The following is a 10,001-nucleotide window of genomic DNA, read 5'->3' as shown; positions in this document are numbered from 1 at the left end:
GCCAGAAGAAAATAACTGTTCAAATTGGATAAATATATGGTTTTGGCACTAAATGGGCATAATTAAAGCTGAACTTGAATGTGTCAAAAAAAAAAAACCAGTAAGTGATATTTGGACTTACTGGAAATTTGACATTTAAAAGCCCTAAATAGAGAAGGGAAAATGGAGGAGGGGGGGGAAGGGCAGAATTTGGATATAACCGAGAGTGCCACCTAGTGGTAAAGGAAAATTTGTGTGACTCTAAAAAAAATGCCTGGCTCTTTTAAAAGTGGAATTTGATTCAAAATAAAAGAAACTTTGTTACAATAAAATAGAAACCCTGGAAAGTAGAAAGTATAAATACAGAACATCAAGATAAAAGAAAGATTAGTGAAGAAATTACTCTGGGACTGTTTGGTGATCTTGGCATAAACTTAAATTTATGCATCTTGGACTATCTGATGTAATAGTACTGCCCTAAAAAGCAAGAAAATATTGGATTAAATAAGGAAATGGTTGCTAGAAATTACCAGTCTCCAAATAGAACAAGCCTGAAATGTTTCTTTTAGGGATAATTAGAGGAATGTTTAAGAAAGAAATTAAATATATCATAATATATGTATACTAACAGCAGCAAGAATTACATAAGCACAGAGTTGGAAACTAGATAGCATTTTAATAAAAATTATTATATAAAAAAACAATAGCAGACTTTCATCATAATGTCTTGGTTCCTCCAACTCCACAGAAAGTAAAATTCTTCCAGACATTCTTTACCAAGAAAGAAGATAAAATAAAGTTACAGAAATCTCAGACTTGCTTTCCTTCTTTAGAATCTCTTAAGACAGAAACTTTCCTTGTCTTTACTCAGGGCTCATGTATGAACAGGTGATGTGACTGTTCTCTTATCTGATGCTGGAGGAATATTCACATGGTTAGAATATAAATATCTCTCAAGTTCTAAATATACACCTTAGCAAGTTGAACAGAATCATGTTGCCACAAAGTGAGAAAATAGGAAAATACTTTTAGTTCCACTCTCAGCTGTAGTTCATAGATAGATTTTCTAAAGCTAAGGGAAAACCCCTTTTTTCTGTTAAATCCACCTTAGTAATTGTGGAAGTCTTAAGTATTAGAATGAATACTGCAATAATGTATTATATATTTGTTGAGCTGAATAATTAATCTGGGAAAGTTCTGAATCAATGCATAGTACTGTCTAAAATATGCATATATCTTAAATTTTCAGCACAAGTGGGAGGACAATGGTGAAGAAACGAATGTTAAATTTCTCTTTCCATATTTGATCTCTGCTGCTCTCTTAACAGTGTTTACAAATAATTTCTTAGGCAATGATATTGTGGATTTTGTTTCTAAACTAAAATTGAGGATTTTAGCTAATCCTTTAATATGGCTTATTTAGAAACCTCTGGGATGCCAGGAAAAGTAGAGAAGCAAAGACCTTTAGTAGGATACCAGGATATAACTGTCAGATGTTGACTAAATCATATTCTATAGCAGTAGGCGCCAACCGGTGGAACCCACTGGTGGTCCGCGAGAAAATTTTGATGGTTCATAGAGAAAGGTCACCCCCAGAGCACTCCCCAAAGCGATTAATCCAGGCTGCGCAGGAACACAAGACTGCACCATCCACATGGCCCTTCCTCCCCACCCACTCACTCCTTACCTGGCAAACTTGCCTGATATGTCGCTATTTTTCCTTTTTCCAACCATCAGCTGTTCTGCTGTGCTGGGAGATTAGATTAGCTAGAAAGCAGGAAATCATTGGATTTCTTGCTTTCTGGCTAATCTTTAGATATTTGGCTCTGCTTTTCCTTAGGACTGAAGCAATGCAGACTCAGCTAGCCAATGGCAGGAACACAGATCTCTAAATGAATCTGTGATTCTGTGAGCAACTCAATATGCCTGCCTGCTTTGCCTGATTTTGGGTAAAAGTTGCTCAATTTTTATAAAAAATTCATATTTACATACAAGCCTTGCCCAGCCAGTCACATGACCACCAAGCCATACCCACAAATTAGGCCATGCCCACAGAACTGGTTTTTAAGAAATCCCACCCCTGCCTCTCTGTGTGTGTATAGGTTAGATCAGATCTTTCTCTCTCTCTCTCTCTCTCTCTCTCTCTCTCTCTCTCTCTCTCTCTCCCTCCCTCCCTCCCTCTCTCTCTTTCTCTCTCCCACCAACATCAGCAAGCCACCATCAGTCAAAATTCATATTAGTGGTCCCTGGGATTTAAAATTATGAGTTTGGTGGTCCCTGAGATCCAAAAGGTTGGTGACCGCTGTTCTATAGACCCTACAGGATGCACTGAAGGTTAACTGGGTATGGGATTCTTGGTGTGATAATTTATGGCCACTACATAATATCAATTGAATTGAAACATTTATTCAATATATTTATCAATTTACATAGTGAAAAGCAATATTTTAACACTGTAATCCCATGCCAGTTGGATGTAAACATATGCAGACTGAACTACACAGTAAATTAAATTCCACTGAAGTTTATAATTTATTTTTATGCTTAAGTGAGATTCCAGTGGTATGTAGATTAAGATGACAAACAACAATTGGCCTAAGCCATTCAGTAAATTTCAAAGCAGACAATAAACTATTTACTTATCTACCCATGGTGAAGCTGTGTGAAGATTATATGAAACAATATCTTGATTTAAATTCAGTGCAGGAGAAGCCAGCAGCATTAGTCTGAAATGACTAAAGGAAAAATTAGAATGTGGATAGTAAAAAATCAAAAACAATCTCAGAAAGATCCTATTAAAATGCTATCAGAAGGATCTAATTATCAATTCAGGACTGTTAACTTAAAAGACTGCCATTAATAGTTTAGTAGTTCAAGATAGATAACATTTGTGTCAGTCATCTATTCAGATGGCATCTTAGCTGGCATTCTGCTTATGTTGTGTGAATCTTCCATTTAAGCTATATTTTTTCACTTTACTAGGGTTTAAATTTGGAAAGTGAGATTTGTTTTCTTTAAAAATAGTTTACAAAATCATCTGTTCAACAAATATAAAAGAAGTTACTACCTTTTGTCGGTTCATCCAAAATAAAAAAAAAAAAAAAAAAAAAAAATTTTTCTTTTTTTTTTAAAAATTAAAAAAAAATTAAATTTTTTTTTTCATAAATTCCTCTCCACCCCCCCCCTTTACTTTAAAAAACCCCCCCTTTCCCTTTTAATTTAAAACTCTTTTTTTTTTTTTTTTTTTTCTTTTTTTTTCCCCCCCCTTTTTTTCCATTCTTTTTTTTCCCCCTCTCTTTTTTTCTCTATTTTTTTTTTTCTTTTTTTTTTCTTTTTTTTTTTTTTTTCTTATTTTTTCTCCCTCCCTTTTTCTTTTTTTCTTTTTTTCCTCATTCTTTTTCCTTCTTTTTTTTCTCTTTCCCCCCTTTTTTTTTTTTTCCTCCTCTTTTTCTCCCCCCCCTTTTTTTCTCCCCCCCCCCTTTCCTCAAACCATAATGCAAACTTCATAATGTATATTAATATTTCCAAAATAGTCCAATGATATTAGGTTAATTGTGTACTGAAACATCTAAGAGGTATCTGGTCAAGATTAACACTATCTGAACTAAAGTGTAATATAGTGAAGAATGTCATGCTTATAAGAACGCAGAGTTAAGCAGTGGAAAGTCTGGATGTCTGGAACTGTTTCAGTTGAATTCTGGATGAAATGGAAAACATCATAATTGAAAAAAGTGTGATAGGAATACATATTTAAAAGCTATGAGTTATCATATGAATTTACAAACAAACTGACAATTCATTTCATCTTGTGCCCTAAAATATAATCTTCCACAAAATCCACTGCCAAATTTGTTCATTATTTTTTCCACATTTTTTCTTTCCATTTATATGTAACTCCCCAACCCTCCTTATTAAAGAGAAAAATTAACTACACAATATGTTTTAATTGGTAGTGCTGAGTCATACATTTTAAAAACCCTTTTTTTCCTCACACAGGAAAGTTTGTATTTCTTTAAAGTTGAAAAAATGCTTTGGACATTTACTTATATCTGTGGCAGAGTGATTGCTCCCTAGTATATATGCTTTGCATGCAAGTGACCTCAAGTTCTACCCTACTGTTTTCAGAAACAGGATGAACAAAGATACTGCTTATTGATCACTGCTGCTTTTTGCAATACCTTATCTGAGAAAAGTTCTGGAAAACAGCAGAACTTGAAAATTTGCAACCTTGTTTGTTATCATTTGTGAGATACACTTTGCACTGTGAAAAGTAGGTTAATAGCAAAACAATCAGCTAATAAAGATTCCCTACCTTCACAAAAGAAACACATTTCTTCTCCTTTATGTAAAAACGATGAGCAATGGACTAGAATGTCACCTTCTTAGACTACATTTATCTAAGTTTCTTATTTGAGTGTAGAGTATCAGCTAGAATTCTTGTGTGACAAGCTTAACCTTTCTTCTAATAAATATTATTAACCAGAACTCTGAGAGACTCTGAACTCTTTCTGGTCCAGACAGGGAGGAGAGAAGTCTGGCATGAGTTTTGTTTACTTTATTATATACAATATGGAATTTGGATTGTATCCTCCTCTCTCCTAATGTTCTAGCACAGCAATTATTATTTTTCATTTGCACTATAGTAAATAATGTTCTATTTGGAATTCAGTAGCTTTTTACCATTCTAACTGGGATTTATAGCAAAATATACTGGATACAACCTGATACCATTTTTCTAGGCTTGTCACAAAATCAATATAAAGAATAGAATAGAATAGAATAATATGGATTGATTTTTTTTCTACATTGAGTTGCCTCTTAGTACTAGAGCCTTTGTAATATAAAATGGACTATATTTACATGTATCTAACGTAACAGATACAACATACTAAGATGTATACAACAATTAGAAATACTGATCCTGAAGAATTAGGTATAATCCCTAAATCAATTAACTATGAAGCAGTAGTTTATGGTAGAATCAATAACTACCTATGTATCTGGGACTGATGCAAGTTTATTATTTAGATTCAAAAGCAAGATTACTGTCAGAACAGTACATGGAATTTTAAGGTCTGTTTATATTACTAAACTTTTTTATTAATGCCAATGAAGCACACAATGTGAGGAAAGTTGCAGTAGTAGAACAAGTTGTCATCCTTTGGATCTAATACTTGCAATGCGTGGTATTCCAAATAATTTTAGCATCAGGCTAAAATCTTATACAGTATAGAATAAAAAATATAACCCCCCTAAAATCCCATTCTAATTCTAACTCTAACCTGGCAACATTCTTACACTGTAATTTGTGTTTGATACATTAGCCATAGCCAACATGCTTCTTTTAAGTCAAAGACAATGTGGCTTCAAAGGGGAATTGATAAAGAGGATCAGAAACATCAGCTTATAACTACTATAGATTATTCAAGTGTTCAGGGTGGTTTAAATGTAAAAGCAGATTCATGGCTGCATAACTTCACGAAACAGCTTTAGTAACAGATGCATTAGTAATTACATTCTTTTCCTTCTTCGTGTCCCAAGAGTATCTTTCAATATCCTCACAATGAATAAAATTGACCTGGAAAATGTACAGCATGCCCTAAACTTGCAGATTGTACTGCCTGATCTCTCTTTGTTAAAGCTGAGCAAGTAGCATTAGAGTTTTGGTAAGGATTCCAGAAAGCCAAGAATAACATCTGTATCCCATGCTTGTGTCATTCATTTGCTGTTGCAGCTGGGATATGGGGCATGGTAAGAAATGGTGGTCCTGTGTAGTAACTAACAAAAATAGTACTTTCTAACAATTGATATCAGGCTGCTTTATTTAGTATGCATTTATGCTGCTTTAAGGTGTCAAGTATATTTTTCTGAAAAAAACAACCCTGATTTTAAATATGTCTTGATACTGGAGGAAATGTTATGTATATGTAGCAAATATTATGTATGTGTGGCTTCCAGAATACTTTTCAACTAGCAATACTAGGGTATACATTTAAAATCAATGTTTATTTCGGAAGATGAATGAAGCTCTGAGAAAATTGACATTATATTTTCTTCAGATAACAGAATGGAGAATGTTTATAACATAGGACTGGGATAGGAATAGAAGCTAGCTGAGGATTTAATTACAGAATTCAGAAAATTTGAAGTATATCAGCAAGAATTTCTGATTACCATTTAATAGCAATAGAAAGTCAGTAATTCTTCTCTTCACATTATATTGCTGCCCTTAAAACTTTTGAAATTGGGGCATTCAAAAATAGAACTTTGTGTGGAAGGATTTGACTTCTGTTCATTTTTGGCTGTGAAAAAAAAATCCTGGATTTAGAATGTTTTAATTATGTTTATTTTTTTCATCAAATTCTAGTTAGAAAGTTTCTAATATAAATGATGTATATCCTTCAAACTTAAAGACCATCCAAGATGTAGAAGATTACCGTGTAGCTTAATACAATTTTCCTTCTTCTATGCAACTATTAAAATACACAATTGCGTTTTTGGCCTTTTATTTTAGTAGTAATAAGTTTCTTGTATTCAGAAACTAGCAATTATTACTCACTCCATGTGTGGGCAATAACAGCATATCAAAGAGGAGGCAAAAGTGTTATTTTTATAGCCCAAAGATCATCTGAGGGCACCATATATGTTTAGCGGCAGCAATTCCTAGGAAAATTTTAAACCAAGAAGACTAAGGAAAAAGAAAGAAGTGATGACATGCCCACTCGCTTTTCTTAATTCTGAAACGGTCAATGGAAATTGCAAATTTCCTAAGGAATATTTTACAGACATATTACATGAAAGTTCAATTTTGATTGGTTTCTGGGGAAGCTTAGTTGTCCGAAATAAAATACTTTGGTAGAAATGGTAGTGGCAGATAATAGGATAAGTTGAATGCTTTTATATAAAAAACTCATGTGGTGCACCATAAACCTCTGTACAAGTATGTGTGTCCTCCCCCCCCTCTCTCTCTGTGTATCCGTCCCTCTCTTTCAGCCTGAAGATTCCAGCTCCTACATGTGTAGGTCAAATACAGTTTTTGTATAGCAGTTGTCAAGCTGAAGGTAACTGAAACATTCCTGCCAGATGTCCATGTCATTCTTTTTCCTGGTAAAACTGAGAGTATAAAAATATTGGACAAGTGTGCTCATGATTCTCCTCCAGTCCTGGTATTTGATAAATAGTTCCTTAAGTTCATACTTTATTTGGAAAAGCATCTAAATATGTAGTCTGCCTATTTAAACTACAAGTTTAGATAATCTGTTTTGACTTCCATCAATATTGCCCAAGCACCATCATGCACTCACAGCTTTCTCTCACTCACTCACTTACTCTCACTCTCTATTTCTGAAGTCTCAAATTAGATTGCTTAAGAAAACAATTCCTTGTCTTTCAAGTTTGTTGAAACTTGCTGAGGACACAGTGTACAATTTGACCTAGTCGATGTTTGCTTGGGTATACATCTGACCAATTTTGTTCAGAAGGAGAATTTGAATTGTCCTTAAAGGAGCAATAAAGGCACAGTTCATTAACTGGCTTTAAAATGCAACACATGCTTAACTTAAATAGTGGAAGTGAGACACACACTTTTATTTATTTTATTTTTATTTTATTTGGTTTTTCAATTGCTTACAAGATAATAGGTGTAAGTAAAAACATAGTTATGAATACATGGATACATATAAGAAAAATAAAAGAAACAATAGGACAGGGGCAGTAGGCACGTTGGTGCACTTATGCATGCACCCTACAGACCTCTTAGGAAAGGGGTGAGGTCAATAGCAGACAGTCTAAAGTTTTTGGGGTTTGGGGAAGAAACCACAGAGTCAGGTAGAGTATTCCAGACATTGATCACTCTGTTGCTGAAGTCGTATTTCCTGCAATCAAATTTGGTGCGATTAACCTTGAGTTTGTATCTATTGTTTGCTCTTGTGTTGTTATGGTTGAAGCTGAAGTATTCATTGACAGGTAGGATATTGCAATGTATGATTTTATATACTATACTTAGATCGGATTGAAGGCGGTGTAGTTCTAGGTTTTCTAGGTCTAGAATTTCGAGTCTGGTGGCATAAGGTATTCTGCAACGAGTAGAGGAGTGAAGAACTCTTCTTGTGAAATATTTCTGAACTTTCTCAACTCTGTTAATATCAGATACATAATGTGGGTTCCAGACTGATGAGCTGTATTCGAGTATTTGTCTAGCAAATGTTTTGTATGCTCTAGTTATTAGTGTAATATTACCAGAGAAAAAGCTACATAAGATTAGGTTAACAATTCTTAATGCCTTTTTGGCTATGTAGTTACAGTGGGCTCTAGCACTTAGATCATTAGAGATGAGTACTCCAAGGTCCTTGACAGAGTTTGGATCATCAACAAGGTCTTGACTGTTCAGCCTGTATTTTATTTTCCAATTTTTTTTTTTGCCAATATGTAAGACAGAGCATTTGTTTGTTGAGATTTGAAGTTGCCATTTGTCGGACCATTCTGATACATAGTTGAGGTCTTTTTGAAGGGTAGCAGTATTGTCTGTGGTGTTGAATAGCTTTATATCACCAGCGAAGAGAATGCAGTTGCTCTTGATATGATCACAGAGGTCATTTATGTAGAGTATGAAAAGAGTTGGTTGGTAAGATTTTAGTTTTAGGAGTAGTTTGTTGTGTACCACTGAATCAAAGGCTTTACAGAAGTCTATGTAGATCGCGTCTATTGCTTTGCCCTGATTGAGTTTTGTAGTCCATATGTTTTTGCAGTGTAAGAGTTGCAGATTGCAGGATAGTTTTTTTTTAATCCAAATTGTTTATTAGAGAGTAGGTTGTTTGTCTCTAAGTGAAGGATAATGGATTGGTTAATAATTGATTCCATGACTTTACAGGTGACGCAGCATAAAGAGATTGGTCTGTAATTTTCAACTAGGCTGGGGTGTCCCTTTTTGAAGATGGGGATGACCGTGGCTTGTGACCATAGTTTTGGCAAGGAACTGGTCCTGAAAGATTTTTCAAAGATTATGCTTAGAGGTTCAGCTATGGCAGTGGATAGCTTTTTTAAGAAGTAGGCACATATTCCGTCTGGTCCAATCGATGGAGATGGTTTTAGATTGCGTAGTGCTTTTTCAACATTGTATTCTGTAAAATTGATATGTATTAGATCATTGTAGTTGTCTGTGGTTCGACTACGAAATACTGGGCATGATCCATTGCTGTTTACAAATACTGAGCCAAAGAATGTGTTAAAGAGGTTGGCTTTAATGATGTCATCATTGCACTGTTTACCAATAGGTCCTTTCAGGGGTGGGATGGACCTTGATTCTTTTAGTTTGTTGTTTACAAAATTGCAGAAAGCACGGGTGAGTAGAAGGTTTTCTTCTTGTTTAATGTGATAATTGGTGCATTCAGTTTTTATCTGGTGGCATAAATTTTTGTATCAGCTTTTGAAGTTGGCAATATGACCAGATTTGTTTTTTTGCCAAAGTGATTTCTTTTTGGATTGAAGCTTCCTTATTGTTTTGGGTAATTTGTTTTTTCTGGTTTTTGGAGTTGTTATTGGTACATATAGTTTGATGACTCTTTTGACTTCAAGTAAAAATATGTTGTAATGGTCTTCAACAGTATTGCATTCAGTGAATAGAAATTGCCAATCAAGGGATGAGAGATCATTATCTATAAGATCATAGTTGCCTTTTTTGAAGTTATAGTTGGGGATCACATCGTTGTGATGATTTTTGTGTGGATGTATGTTGAGACAAAAGTAAATCATGTTGTGGTCACTGTTGGAAAAGGGTTCTTTAATTTTTATTCCGTAAATTGACTTCAAACTATTGCAGAAGATGAGGTCGAGGCAGTTGTTAAGTCTAGTATTGTTGGTTACTAGTTGTTCCAGTCCCAGGTTTGTTACAGCATTGCATCTATGGGTTCAGTTTTACATTCGTTTAGGGTCCAATTAATGTGAGGTAGATTGAAGTCACCAAGAAAGATAAAAGTGTGTGGGCAGGATGTTGCCCATGTTAGTAGTGAATTTAGCTTGTTCAC

This window comes from Pseudonaja textilis, chromosome 4 (assembly GCF_049901715.1).
Source record: "Pseudonaja textilis isolate UNSWEBS1 chromosome 4, rPseTex1.2, whole genome shotgun sequence".
Lineage (NCBI taxonomy): Eukaryota > Metazoa > Chordata > Lepidosauria > Squamata > Elapidae > Pseudonaja > Pseudonaja textilis.
This window is presented reverse-complemented; position numbering follows the sequence as displayed.